This window comes from Salmo salar, chromosome 21, assembly GCF_965601325.2.
Source record: "Salmo salar chromosome 21, fSalSal1, whole genome shotgun sequence".
In the NCBI taxonomy this organism is placed as follows: domain Eukaryota; kingdom Metazoa; phylum Chordata; class Actinopteri; order Salmoniformes; family Salmonidae; genus Salmo; species Salmo salar.
In genome coordinates, this window is record NC_138311.1 from 46,224,399 (window position 1) to 46,239,368 (window position 14,970).

The 14,970-nt window shown below is 44.7% G+C and overlaps 1 protein-coding gene across 13 annotated transcripts in view; it reads left to right on the forward strand.

The window, feature by feature from the left end:
- Positions 1–14,970, forward strand: part of LOC106582400 (R3H domain-containing protein 1) — a 68,830-nt gene that overhangs the window by 16,235 nt on the left and 37,625 nt on the right. The window contains exon 1 of one of the 13 annotated variants that reach the window (XM_014165477.3): positions 10,011–10,279. The exons of 10 other annotated variants lie outside the window; for them this stretch is intronic. The gene's annotated coding sequence lies outside the window, so the exon portion shown is untranslated. Of the gene's footprint in view, positions 1–10,010; positions 10,280–10,824; positions 10,844–12,287; positions 12,307–14,970 lie in introns of those variants that run through there. 2 more of the 13 variants (XM_014165479.3, XM_014165480.3) reach the window with 2 other exon arrangements.

The window sequence follows — 14,970 nt, forward strand, 5'->3', positions numbered from 1 at the left end:
GTTAATTTCTCTATCATAAGCTGCCTCCAGTGTCGTTTTTAAATAATTTGGCAGTACTTCCAACCGGCCTCACAACTGCTGACCACGTGTAACCAAGCCAGCCCAGGACCTCCACATCTGGCTTTTTCACCTGCGGGATCGTCTGAGACCAGCCACCTGGACAGTTGATAAAACTGTGGGTTTGCACAACAAAATAATTTCTGCTGTCAGAAACCGTCTCAGGGAAGCTCATCTGCGTGCTCGTCGTCCTCACCAAGGTCTTGACCTGATGGCAGTTTGGCGTCGTAACTGACATCAGTGGGCAAATGCTCACCTTCGATGGCCAGTGGCACGCTGGAGAAGTGTGCTCTTCACTGTTTCAACTGTACCGTGCAGATGGCATCGTATCGGCGAGCGGTTTGCTGATGTCATTGTTGGGAACCAAGTGCTCCATGGTGGCAGTGAGGTTATAGCATAAGCTACGGACAACGAACACAATTGCATGTTATTGATGTCAATTTGAATGCACAGAGATACTGTGATGAGACCCTAAGGCCCATTGTCGTGCCATTCATCCGCTGCCATCACCTCATGTTTCAGCATTATGAATGGCCCCATGTCTCAAGGATCTGTACACAATTCCTGGAAGCTGAAAATGTCCCAGTTCTTTCATGGCTTGCATATTCACCAGCCACGTCACCCATTGAGCATGTTTGGGTTGATCTGCATCTACGTGTAAGACTACGGGTTTCAGTTCCCACCATGGATTGGGACCACAGGCCACAATCAACAGCCTGATCAACTCTATGCGAAGGTGTCGAGATGCAAGAGGCAAATGGTGCTCACACCAGATACGGACTTGTTTCTGATCCTTTTTTAAATGTATTTTTAGGTATCTGTGACCAACAGTTTCCCAGTTGTGAAATCCATAGATTAGGGCCTAATACATGTAATTAAATTGATTGATTTGCTTATAAGGAACTGTAACTCAGTAAAATCTCATTGTTGTGTTTTATATTGTTCACTGTATGTATTGTGATTTGATATTGCGATTTGATGTAACAAATATATTGCTCACTGTATGTCTGCTGCAGAGAGACATGATAAAGCCATGAGAAAATGAGTGAAGTAAAACGTTTGCTCACCATTTAAAGCATTTAAAAAAAATATTGAACTAGCTATAGGATGATAAATACCTGAGTTCTGGCGCAGGTACAGCCGACTAGCGCTAGCTAACGTTAACCCCCCCCCCCCCCAAAATGTCCTCCCATCTCAGTGACACATGCCGAACCCAGAGTCTGTGCAGCCCCGTTTCCTGCCTCTGCTCTAATGAGGATGGAACACGTTCCCCAACACAGAGGGAAAGGAGAAAGGAGAGAAAGAGAAGGCTCTCCCTACACCCCAAGGGACCTCATTAGGACTTTTTTTTTTTGCCTTCCTAGAATGTGCATGAATCAGTATGTCCTTGGGGAAAAATGTAAATAAATGCATTTGTCACCTCTCTTTCTCTCATTTTTTTTCTCCCTCTTTCCTGAGAGCAAATTGCAAGTCGAGTCTTAATTAGTAATCGCTGCCATTACGCTTTTTTTATTATGCAAATGAATTGGTTGAGCGCTTTGGAAGTGTTGTCTCACAAGCCCTGTGCCAGGTGTTTCCAAGCTGAATGCCGGGGACTTTGTTTTTGCATGTGAAAGAACAAAAAAGACAACAGCAGAGTGAAATTGTAGGACAAGCTATAATTATTTGACAGATTTTTCTCTTTTCCCAGCTATAGTGCTAGAATGACATGAGTGACGGTGCCACTTTGATATCCTTTGTTACAGCTTTGTGTGTGGGGGGGGGGGGTTACAGAATGTGGTGGCTTTGTGGGGGTTTGCAGAATGTGGTGGCTGTTGTGTGCGAATTGCGACTGACTGCCACTTATTCAGGATCTCACTCTCTCTTTTTCTGGGAAACAGTATTTTCCAAATGTGGAAATTGATACTCAGAAATCCAGAGTGTGTGCCTGACAACCGTGGCGCTGAAAAGCCTGCCTGTGTTTATTAGTCGATAAGTTGTCCCTTCAGATTCTGTGGTCAAGGCTTCTTTTTATAGGAAGATTAGGGCACCCTGTCCCCTGATGCAGTTCCTGGCCTCCTTTTCATGAACTCCTAAACCTCCACATCCACATCTGAGGGAGGTTTGAGGCAAACAAAACTGAACCATGCATGAGAGCACTAGCTGTTCTGGATGACTAATCTCACACACATCGGCTATGGAGAGCGAGACCTTTTTAAATAGGTTAACATTCACATGGTCAGATGGATAACCAGGACTTGTACTCAGACCATGCGCTGACTAGGGGTGTGAATGTTAACATTTAAAAGAAATCAAGTCCTTAATATGCAATTATCACAAAACTACCACTAACAGGTCCCGATCATCATCTATCATAAAGGGATACATTTAAAAAAAAATAATTATAATTTTTACAAATAGGCCTACCTAGCGCAACAATGCTGTAAGAGGGGATATTAATCGTTGAAATTATTTGCCACGGATATAAAGCAAGTCATTGCTGTTAAATTGGGAAAAAACGTTGGTTACAGAAATTATTGCAGTTGATATGCAGCCATTGTCAATGGCCTACTTGAGTTGAGGTAATTTGCTGAATGAAGTTTTGCAAGCGCCATTTTGAGCCATGACTCGCACTACGGAAACAGATGCGTCTTTCTCGTCAATATCACTGTTTACTCCCATTTCAACAGGGTGTTATTCCCTTTACAACTGGAGTTGAGACCAACAGTACAGCATTAGAGAGCAAAAATCTTCCCTTTTTTAACCAGTAGATACCCACATTTGGCATGTGCTTTCTTTTGCTCTGTGTTTGATTTGTGAGCTTAAACTTGGTGGGCAGGCTTTTGTTATACATGGAAACAAAGTAGCAATTTGGCTTAATACATTTTTTTGTGTATTTCATTCTGGAACTTGCCTAGGTTTGGGGGGGTTGTAACCTAAATTTAAATGGCACACTGTAGCAGTTAGAAGAAGAAGAAAAAAGACTAAACAAGACAACTCCTTTATTATTCCGGAACTGCAGCTTGTAGTTGGAACACATTTCCCTACTTTAATCAACCAGTCCATTTTGAATTCGTTATAAAGTTTTTTTGATTTAGTTATGTTTTTATAGGCAATCATGTCTTTAGGCCTAGTGTGTGTGTGTGTGTGTGTGTGTGTGTGTGTGTGTGTGTGTGTGTGTGTGTGTGTGTGTGTGTGTGTGTGTGTGTGTGTGTGTGTGTGGGGAGTGGTGTGCAGCGTGTGTGTGGGGAGCGGTCGCATCGAAATTGAATGAGCCACAACAAAGGGAAAAGAGAATGTAGGGAGAACAACTGTGATCACATGGCTAGGTACATTTTTGTTGTGAGTCGCTAATGCACATAACAAATGAAAGAAACATGAGTCAACGTGAATTAGCGGTTGTCTTCTGGACATAACGTCACCTGCCTCAAGCGGATTTCAGGTGCCACCTGCTGTATGACTGAGGTAGAACTTCATTGCCCCCTAGCGGCCATAGCATGCAAAAGGAATTGATGTGGAATTTTATAACATTTTATCGTTTTAACAGAACCGATAAACGGCAGTTTAAACATTTAAGAAATTGTCACATCACTAGCGCTGACCATGGCAAGTGTCTACACTGATATTTTCAACCTCTCCCTTACCCAGTTTATAATACCTTCATGTTTCAAGCATAACCCCATAGACCCTGTGCCCAAGAACGCCAAGGTAACCTGTCTAAATGACTATTGCCCCATAGCACTCACATCTGTAGCCATTTAATGCTTTGAATTTTTGTTGTTGTTGAAAGGCTGGTCATGGCTCACATCAACATCATCCCATCCCAGACACCGTGGACCCACTCCAATTCGCATACCCCCCCCCAACAGATCTACAGATGACGCAATCTCTATTGCACTCCACTCTGCCCTTCCCCACCTGGACAAGAGAAGCACCTATGTGAGAAAGCTGTTCATTTATTATAGCTCAGCGTTCAACACCATAGTGTCCTCCAAGCTCATCACTAAGCGAAGGACCCTGGGACTAAACACCTCCCTCTACAAATGGATGCTGGACTCCCTAACGGACTGTCCCCTGGTGGTGAGGGTAAGCAACAACACATCCGCCACGCTGACCCTCAACATGAGGGCCCCTCAGGGGTGCGTACTTAGTCCCCTCCTTGTACTCCCTGTTCACCCACGACTGCATGGCTGCCACTGACGATAGATACATCAGCGGTTGGCCTTATCACTGACGACAATAAGACAGCCTATAGGCAGGTCAGTGACCTGGCAGTGTGGTGCCAGGACAACAACCTTTTCCTCAAGCAAGACAAAGGAGCTGATCGTGGACTACAGGAAACGGAGGGCCCCAATCGACAGGGCTGTAGTGGAGCGGGTTGAGAGCATCAAGTTCCTCGGTGTCCACATCACTAAGGAATTAGAATGGTCCACACTAGGTTTGGTTGGTATACCGTGTACTGGGGGGTTTGGAAATGGCAACTGGATAGTCTTCAGAATTTTTGTTTTCAATTTGTAGCTACTTTCTAAGTAAATGCGTGCGGTTAACTTGCGCAGTATGTTAGGAGATAAAATGGATCACGTTCTTCATTTAACCTGTCACATTATTTTACATGATGAAGCTTACCGTAGTTCCCCAGAACAGTTGAGCCAGTCAAGTGTTTGTTTGTAAATGACACAGCGGGTGACAGCGTGAGCAGGTGAGTCCAGCTGTGTATTGACAGGGGTCGTGTTTTATATTGAAAGTAAACAGTGTTTTTTTTATTTATTTTTTTGCCTCAATTGAGTGATCAAGGATGTGCAACTATGGTTTTCTTTCACCGAAAATTGCAACGCTATTTGGCTGTTAGCCACACAAGTAAACGAGCTAACAATGAAAAAGCACAGCATTTTTTTTCAAAAACGATTCATGGCCATCATAGTTATGCTTTATGATAGAAAGAATGTAGCTGGCTACATGTCCCTATGTTTTGCTTAAAGTTGATCTTGAATTTTACCGGAGAAAATAGGCCTCCCACACCAAGAAAAAAGAACAGGAGAAAAAGCTACACCAGTCAGAGCTCTGTCTGCTGATAAATACTAATTTGTGAATTCTCATCCTCGTGAAGTGCATCTGAAGCACAAAATTAGTCTGATGCAGAGCAGAAATTACAATAAGAAGCTTTTTAGCTCTGCGTTTAGAAAACGCAGCAACATATTTTTTTCCTGCGTATAAATGAAGAATTATGCATTAACGCAACCCCTAAGTTTAACTTGCTAGTTATCTAAGTAAGTTACTGAATGAATAAGGTGACAGGGCATCATATTGTGTAAACTTTCTGCTGTGTTTGAGAAGTCAAAGCCCTTTTGGATGAGTTATTTGTGCAGCTGCCACGCTCTTTTGATTTCCTTGCCTTTTTTTCTCCTCTCCGTTTTCATTCTGAGCAGAGCAGGCAGGCCCGTTGCCTTAGTGACTCCAGACAGACCGTGTACACTTGCTGAATCAGAGCAGACAAGTATGTGTCAACTTTGTTCATTCGTTTATTTTTGTTTGAGCTCGTTAGCATATTTAGATGGCACATTTCCACGGAGGCTGCTATCACGTGTTAATTTTGTTCGCATTCTGGTAACAGATACGCAATAGTCCTTTTAGGTTTTTTTGCGCCCCCTTGTGTACTAAGCCGGTAATACCATAAATCCTGGAACGAGCGAAGAACGGTGACTATAAAAATTTGGAACCCCCCCAACCCTGGTCCATACACCCCAACACAGTCGTTAAGAAAGCACGACAACGCTTCTTTCCAGTCAGGACGCTGAAATGATTCGGCATGGGCACTTAAATCCTCTAAGTTCTACAGCTGCACCATTGAGATCATCTTGACTGGCTGCTTCACCGCTTGGTATGGCAACTGCTTACAGAGGGTAGGGCCCAGGGGCGGAGCGAGCTCCCTGCCATCCAGGACCTCTATACCAGGCGGTGTCGGAGGAAGGCCATAAGTTGTAGACTCTCTGTTACTGCACTGCAAGTGTTCTCTCTGTTACTGCACTGCAAGCGGTACCGATGCACCAAGTCTGTAACTAACAGGACACTGAACAGCTTCTACCTCCAAGCTGCAAGACTGCTAAATAGTTAGTCCGGGTAGCTGTTAGTTCAATAGTTAACCATCTGCATTGACCCTTTTTGCGCTGACTCTTTTGACTCCTCACATATGCTGCTGCTACTATTTATTATCTATCCTGTTGCCTAGTCACTTTATCCCTACCTATATGCACATGTCTACCTCTTTTACCGCGTTCCCTTGCACATCAACTCGTTACTAGTACCCCGTGTATATAGCCAAGTTATTACTGATTTGTGCATTTATTCCATATTTTCGAATTCTTTCCCTCTGCGTTGTTCTCTCATTTCACTCTTAGTCTACACCTGTTTACAAAGCATATGACAAATATAATTTAATTTGATTGCGTGGGCAGAATAAACCTGAAAACTGCCTATAAAATTACAGAAGGCACGCAGGAATATAGTTTGCTGGTATTCTCAGTCCTCATTAAATGTTTCTGGATGGAGTCAAATGATAAACTGTTTTGATTTCACAGCTTTGTATCGAGAATTATACCATCTGTTAATGGCTCAATCTCAAAATCTCTGCAAGGAGACCGAGGGAGTAGTGGGTGTGACAACATGGTTAGATCTGCCTCTCCATTTCTCTCTTTCCCAAGCTGAGCCAGCGCATTTGGCCCTGCCAAGGCACTAAGTGTATTTATTGCTTAGAAGAACCTACCCATTTCCAGAACTCATACTTTTTAATATGTGATTTTAGATTTTGATCCAGTCTCTGCAATGGGATCCTTACGCTGTTTCTGATTGGGATTTTCACTGTTATGGTATACAGAATAATGGCCAGCATGTCTATGTGGGGCGCAATGTAATATAGCAGATCTAATAGATTAATGCGGTTTTAACCAATCACCATTCAGGATTAGACCCACCAGTTGCTTAAAACTCTGCCGTTGGCATCTGACTCTTGTCTGACTGGGGAAAGGCATGCATGCATGCTCCTTTTACCATTGTAAATCACTGCAGAGCAATGCAACCTATTTTGCCTGGGAACAGCCGTCAAAGAAAAAACGTGACTCAATAACCCTTTTGAAGTGTTTGACGCTTCAAGTTGTTGTTCAAGGTCCAATCATTGACTTGTGCCTGACATCTGATAATATTATTTTGTTTTCCACTGGGTCAAAACACCCAGCTGATCTTGGGGAATAGAGTTGACAGGTCGGTTGCAGGAAGCGTCATGATTGGCCATTATCAGCGACCCAGTGTCAAAAACGACTCGCATTTTTCCAGCCAGTTAGTTCCTTGTGATTCTAGAATGTTGATGAACCACTGTTTGAGGGGGTGTAGTGTCCACCGTTCATTATTTTGAGGTACGGTGGAATGTTGCGATCGACTCTCCGAGCCTCTGGAATTAGCAGTGCAGTGACACTACTTTTTATGATTCATGGTCGATTTTATAGGGTTATAATTTTCCAACAGAGTTGCCGTGACATATGTTCGTTCTAATTTAATAACCGAGAGTGGGGATCGTGTTCTTTGGGGACTGACGCAGTCCAGGGCAATTAGATGGCGGGTTGGGATTATGGCATTTGTCTTCTCCTCCACTTACTGTCACCATCAGCATGATGCCTTGTTGATTTCTCTCTCCAGGGCTGTCTGAAAACGGTTACTAGCCGCCCGGCGTCAAATCCTTGCTTTCTCAAACCTGGTTTCCCTCCCACAAGGAGGTTTGAGAGCAATTGAGGAAACAAGAACGTTGAAAGCAAAGATTTGACTTCTAGTAACGTTGTCAGACACAACCCAAGTGAAGGCCGTATTTGGTTCATATACACGTATGTTCCTCCTGTTAAATTGAAAGCAGGATGTGTTGCACTACTAGCGTTAGTCACGCATGGTTTGGGTGCTCCTTGTAAATGCTGCGTCTCCACTACCACACTTGGGAGTTTGAACTAAATCAGTGCTAATCTGAATCCATTTCCTCCCCTGCTTGCTTTGCAATGCATAAAATTAATTAGTATGAGTGAATATTCCCCAGTTACGACGGCAACACCAAAAGCCTTATTCGCCAGGGGTGTGTAGTGCACCGGGTGGGTTTAATCTTCCAGAGGTATTTTGATGACAGATCTAGTCAGGTGTGGAATGCTGAGAAAGAGGGCACCAGCACCTTTCTGCCTAGTTGTTTGCTTCACCAACGCAACATGGTGGGTGTGTGTGTTGTAGTTCTCCCCACCAGACCTATCACTCAGCCCCGCCTCCCATCACCTCTGTCACACCTCCACATGCACACGCAGAGGTGACAGTGAGACTTTGCACCTCAATGGTGTGATGCTCTACGACCAATTCAATGAGTGGGACCTTATGTCATTATTTTTCTCAGAATTTAGGTTTGTCCATACAGGTTTCAGGCATTATGGTGTAAAGTCTAATGATATACAGTATACAGCCTCTTAACTTTCAGGATGATCGTTTTAAGCCATAGCCAAATACTTTTATTTCCTGCAGCATAGGGAAGGTTTGTGATCTTGCAATTGAAGTCGTTTAAGGAGCTATCATCAAATATTAATATCACCAGGGAAGCCCAGGGATAGGTGTTAATCTAAGACTCGAGCATGCCAGGGCTAATTCAACAATACGGTTTCAGGGGAAAGGCTTGCAAAAACAAACGCCTGGTTATATATTTTTTTTCTGTCTCTTCCCTCTCTCTCTCCCTCCAATCATCTGGATATTACTGAGGCATTCAAAGCCCGTGTTATTGCCAAACACCATCTCTTTTGCGCTCAACTCCCCATGTCGTTGCAAAATAATGTAAACAAATGTAATGAACACACTGACTCCTGATGGTTTCTTGTCAGGGATCTGTTTATAGATTTAGGGAGGATGGAGGAAGGGCTCATTAATTCCATGTTTAAAACTAGAATTCTCAAGGTGTGAGAATCACATTTGTTTACAGCAGAGGCAGGGTGCCGCACACACGTCCGCTGTAATTGTCGGATGTTATTATTTTTATTTTTTTTAGGTGTCTGTGCGTTTGCTCGAGGGGCTTGTGAGGACCCCACAAAGATCAATGGCAGAGGGAGAAAGGATTTAGCTTTCTGTTTCATGTTCCCTATCCTTGAGAGAAATGCTGTTTATTTTAATACCACCCAGATTTTAATGAGCTGTTTAGGAAGGAGAAGCTATTGTTGGGTTGTGTTTTTCTCACTCTAAGAAGCCTGTTTGTGGAGTACAGTAGTAAGATTATGACATTGTTGGTTTTCATACCATGAAATATATATGAGGAATGGTGTGCATAAGCAGTGCTCAGACCTTTTCTTGTTTACATATTCAGATCACTGAGCATCTGTATCTTGTCCAATAGAGTTGATTAGGCCAAGCAGTCCTTGATGAATTGTGAATAATCAACTCTTTTTGTGTTTGTCTTGCAGTAACAATCTCTGTGGATTTATTATTATTTTTTTGTTCACTAAGAGACTTGGAGAAAGGAAGAGACGGGCCAAAACCTTTCAAATGAGATGTTCAGTTGCTCTTGCTTAATTGATTGACTACTACAGTCAATCAATCAAATACACCTGTAAGGCAGAATTATCTCAGCTTTCTTTACCTCTCTCTACCGCCACAGTATTCGGCTGCTGTGGCCCAACATATCCCCACCTTTTCGACACTCACCTTTACACAAACTCCCACACACACTCGGGGTGGGGTGTGATTTTGGGGGGAGAGTGTTGGTTATTGATGGGGGGGAGGGATGGGTGAGGTACATAAACCTCCCACGGCTCCACTTGACGTTGCGGCATCCGGCTGTATAGCTAATGAAGAGTGCAATATAGCCAGTGACGTGCCGCGAGCCCAGCCAAGCCATCTGAGTGGCTGAGCCCGGCTCTGACGTCACACAGCCCAGCCGTTGATTTGGCGCTGTCTCCGAGGCCTCGGAGCGAGAGCCACAATCCAACCATGGGTTCTGGCACTTAGACAGCCTGGTGCAGACAGCGAGTGCTGCAGAGCAGAGAGAAAGGCAGACACAGGCAGACAGAGTGAGCTAGCTCTGCAGAGAGAGACAGAGCGAGTGTGTGTGAGAGCAGGGAAGAAAGAGAGGGGGCTGTCTCGGGGACCTTTCTCCGACCGGCAACATTCACAGCCAATGCAGCCTCTGGTACTATGGAAACTAAACCCCTGACCAATGGAAATAATGGAGGCTACAATGTGGCAGGTGAGTGAGTGTTATGTTGTCTGCACACTTCGCTCAAGGGGTGTAAGTACCTACCAGAACAATGTCCAATGAATGAGCACTCTCTGTGTAAGTGGGTTTTGCCTCCGTTTCTCTCGTCTTATACATGGACAAATAAATGTGAGACTGAACGTTGCTGTAGTGTTCACCGTTTTGCGGTTTGAGAGCAAAGTTTCCCGGAGATATGCCGCAGCTTTTCTAGAAGTTCACAAGCTTAGTGTTTACAAAGGAGGGATACGATTGGCAGCCTGGATCTTTGTCATTTTCGGCACCAAGGTTATCTTTGGCCGTAGTAACATTTTAACTTCTCAGTTGAAAATGTTATTTGTGCTGCTGCGATGTTTCTTTGCCAAAGGGCTTATTTCCCTAGGTGAGAGGGAGAGTGGGAGGGAGGCAGGGGGAAGAAAGTGGTACGCTTGGCCCCCTACTCAATCTTTTGATGTGTCCTGAATAGCACCACGGTGCTTGGACCAAGCTGCTCAGTCCCTCGCGCTGAATCCTTACTTGCTGTGCCATGCTTGGACCAGGAGTGAAATGCATACAACAGTAAGACAGGTTCCATCTCTCTCCTTCAATGTCTATTCAAATTGTGCACCATCGTTCACTGGCATTGTCAATTTGTGACAGTGGCTTTTTTTTGTTGCACTGGAAAGATTATTGTGTCTAATGGGGCGCGGATTCTGCGGATCTTTTCAACTCTGAATATTATTACACTGGTAGGCGTAAGCTTCTACTTATTCAACCGTAATTGTTGCAATTCACCTGGTATGTTCCCAATCAGCTCAAAAGCCTTTCAGAAATGTTGTAATTTGCTGTTTACCCTCTGGTGCCTCTGTTAGCGTTTTCAGGCTCGTTTCTGTTTCCAGGCTCGTTTTTGTTTTTGCTCACTCGTTCTCTGGCTGATGAATTCCTTATTATCCCTGATCGTACTGTAGCATTACTAGCTTGGCGTTATTTGCTAATACTTCACTGGTCCATCTCCCTGTATGATACCTTGGGGGACCGTTAGCCCCAAAAAACTTTAAAAAAGTTCAAGTCCTCGTGAACCGTATTGTAATTGGTAGAGTGGGCCGCTTATATTTAGTTGCCCTTAATACTGTGCATCTCATTTCTGTTAAATGGGGCAAACAAAGTCCTGGTAAAGTGGTACAAGGTTACAATGGGAATGGAGTCTGTCGGACTGCTGCTGGCACCACAGACCTAACGGCTACTTTGCATCTGTTGGCCATCAGCTGTCCTCATCAAATCCCCCACAATCCTGGTCTCATATTCTTTGATGTCTATTAATTGTACACCTAATGAAGGGGGGCAAATTAATCATTCTAATTTGATGCCTATCTGAAATGTCTCTTGCCGTCGGTGAGCGTTGGCTCCCATCACAATCCCCGATGGCTGGAGTGGAGAGGGATGGGTGGGGGGAGGGAGAGGCGACAAGGGACATTTTCGCAGAGTCTGGTTTACGATTCAGCGCAGTCTCCTCCAGCCTCGCTCTTAAGAGGGGTTTAAAATGAATGACATAAAGGGACCCAGTGCTACTGCATGCCACAATGCTCCAGAGATGGCATTTAACATTACCCAGGAACCCCGGCGTAATTGCATTAACATTAAGCAGAAAGGGAATATATGTCTCAAAAAGGCAATTAAGTGGTGTAATTGCTATATGGATTTAGCCGTGATGGGTGTGGAGCCTGGCGCGCTGTTCTCTAACCTCCTCAGGAAGTCCTCATTAGCAGAACCTAGTGCTCCTTTGTGTGCTGACTGGCGGCTGCTGCTGTCCAGCAAAGGAAAAAAACTGCACCATGCCTTTGATTCTTATCCCCCCCATTCCCTTATGTTTCATTCATTCTTTCTCCTTTTTCTCCACCATTGGTAATTGAAAGGAAGCTAGAGGTAGCCTCGTCTCTGGCCGTAGCCTCGTCTCTGGCCGTAGCCTCGTCTCTGGCCGTAGCCTCGTCTCTGGCCGTAGCCTCGTCTCTGGCCGTAGCCTCGTCTCTGGCAGCAGCCCTGAGGTCAGTGAATCTCTCACTCTGCTGTGCGAGTTATTCTGCTGAATGGGATGATAGGTTATGTGGATATGATGATTGCTATTGAAGTCATTAGTGTAGCTCGATCTACTGACAGACTAATATATTCCTGCATTTAATATAACCGCTTGGCCGCGGCCGGCACTTTTTTTAATTTTATTTTTTTTATTATTTTTTTACTTGTGATCACGGCTTTGTGTTTAAGCAGATGGAAATGGACAGCGGCAGCGGGGTCTGGGAGTTGAACCTCCCAACCCTAATTCAGATCGTCATTAAAGAAAGCACCCTGGGGGCTGGAGGTGGACTTCAGTGTGTTGAATGCAGCAGAATCTTAGTGTGTGAATGGAACCGCGAGTGGTCTTGGCGCACTTCCAAACTGAAGACAGGGAATATTTCAGATGGTGATGGAAAGGGCCATGGTGGGTGCAGAAATGGGCAATTACGGAGTTTCCCTCAGGGTTTTTTTCTTCTTTTTTTGTATTTTCATGTATTTTTTTGTGTGTGTTTTGTCCCGTGTGGCTCAGTTGATAGAGCATGGCGCTTGCAACGTCAGGGTTGGGAGTTCAATTCCCACAGAGGACCAGTGAATAAACACAACATTTATGCAGTCAATACTGTAAGCCGCTTTGGATAAAAGCGTCTGCTAAATGACAAATGTGTATGTGTGGTAAAAAATAACAAATAGGAAGGAATTTAATTAGTTGTCCTCTCCCTCAGTTCAAAAGAATTCTAATCTTGTGGAATGAAATGCACTTTTTTGTTATTCTGGACAATGCATCAAGTCACTTTTTTTTGGTTACAATTTCAAGTCGTCCTCCAGAATAAATGCTTTTCCCACGGGTAAAAATATATATATTTTTTTGTGATTCACATACTGTAACTGCATTTGCAGGAAATACTGTTTACCCAGTTTATTTTCAGGAAAATGTCATATGTTCATGGTTAGTTAACACATGATTGGACTGTCACGGACAGATCAGTCTATTGTCTCTGTGGTTTATTACGATGTCAAGTTGCAGACACAGTAGCTGGCTGTCCCCGCTCTCCTCTCTTCTGCAGGTTAGTGCCATGCTCCCTCGCTATTTATGTATATGAGACACCTCTCTGGCGGTGTCCCAAATGGCACCCTATTCCCTATATAGTGCACTACTTTTGACCCGAGTCCATAGGGTACCATTTGGGAAGCAGCCCTGCCTCTCGTTTTGCACGCAACACAGCAGGAAGAGAAAGCAGCCAACAGTTTATTTATCCAGCCTGACAAAATTAGTACCTTCACGCTAAGCTGTCACTCGTTGACACCAACACAGATATTTCATGTGTATCTCCCAGGATCCATTTGCCTAATTATTATTATTATTATTATTATTATTATTATTTTTGTTTTTTTAAATATTTGTATTATTATTATTATTATTATTATTTTTTTTTTTTTTTATTATTTTTTTAGATGAGCATGAGAGAGGCACACACAGTCCGTTACATTCACCAGGGTCGGTCGGCCACAGATGTAAATACCTCAACAATTTCCCAAGTCAACTGTGAGGAGAGGAGACTGCCGTCTCTTATCTGGCTAGCCGCTCAGCTAAAACACACAGGCCAATTAGTGGTAAATGTGGACTCGGGATCCTCCTTGCCGGTTCTGTTCAGCACTGCCTGCAGCTGATCAGGCTCCAGCCAAAAAGAAACAGCCGCTCTGCCCTTTTTTAATTGAATAAGTGTGAAGGAGGAAGAAGGGGGAGGCTTCTTCTGTTTTTCTATCTAAAAGGAAAATAAAAATGCCATTTTCTTTGCCTCTGTAAATTCTTCCCTCTGTCCTCCACAAATGCATTTGTGTGAACCAAGTGACGTGAAGAAAACGAGCATCTGTCGTAGAAATGATGCACTCATGATGTCATCAGAAAACACAAAGGAGCATATGTACAGGCATGGAATGTTTGACTGAACGTCCAATCGGTGCTCTAGCTGAAACAAGAAGCCCCTGAAGAGTTATGTGTCCGGGGTGGCCTCCTGCTGCTGTAAGATGCTCATCGCACCACAACCCTGTGGAGGTTGATCCTCATGGGGCCTGAGTCAGGCAGCACTGGTCCTCCCACTACCACCACCCAGCCCTGCTCCCCTCTACCAACACCACCCAGCCCTGCTCTCTTCTACCAACGCCACCACCCAGCCCTGCTCTCTTCTACCAACGCCACCACCCAGCCCTGCTCTCTTCTACCAACGCCACCACCCAGCCCTGCTCTCTTCTACCAACGCCACCACCCAGCCCTGCTCTCTTCTACCAACGCCACCACCCAGCCCTGCTCTCTTCTACCAACGCCACCACCCAGCCCTGCTCTCTTTTACCAACGCCACCACCCAGCCCTGCTCTCTTCTACCAACGCCACCACCCAGCCCTGCTCTCTTCTACCAACGCCACCACCCAGCCCTGCTCTCTTCTACCAACGCCACCACCCAGCCCTGCTCTCTTTTACCAACGCCACCACCCAGCCCTGCTCTCTTCTACCAACGCCACCACCCAGCCCTGCTCTCTTCTACCAACGCCACCACCAAGCCCTGCTCTCTTTTACCAACGCCACCACCAAGCCCTGCTCTCTTTTACCAACGCCACCACCCAGCCCTGCTCTCTTCTACCAACGCCACCACCCAGCC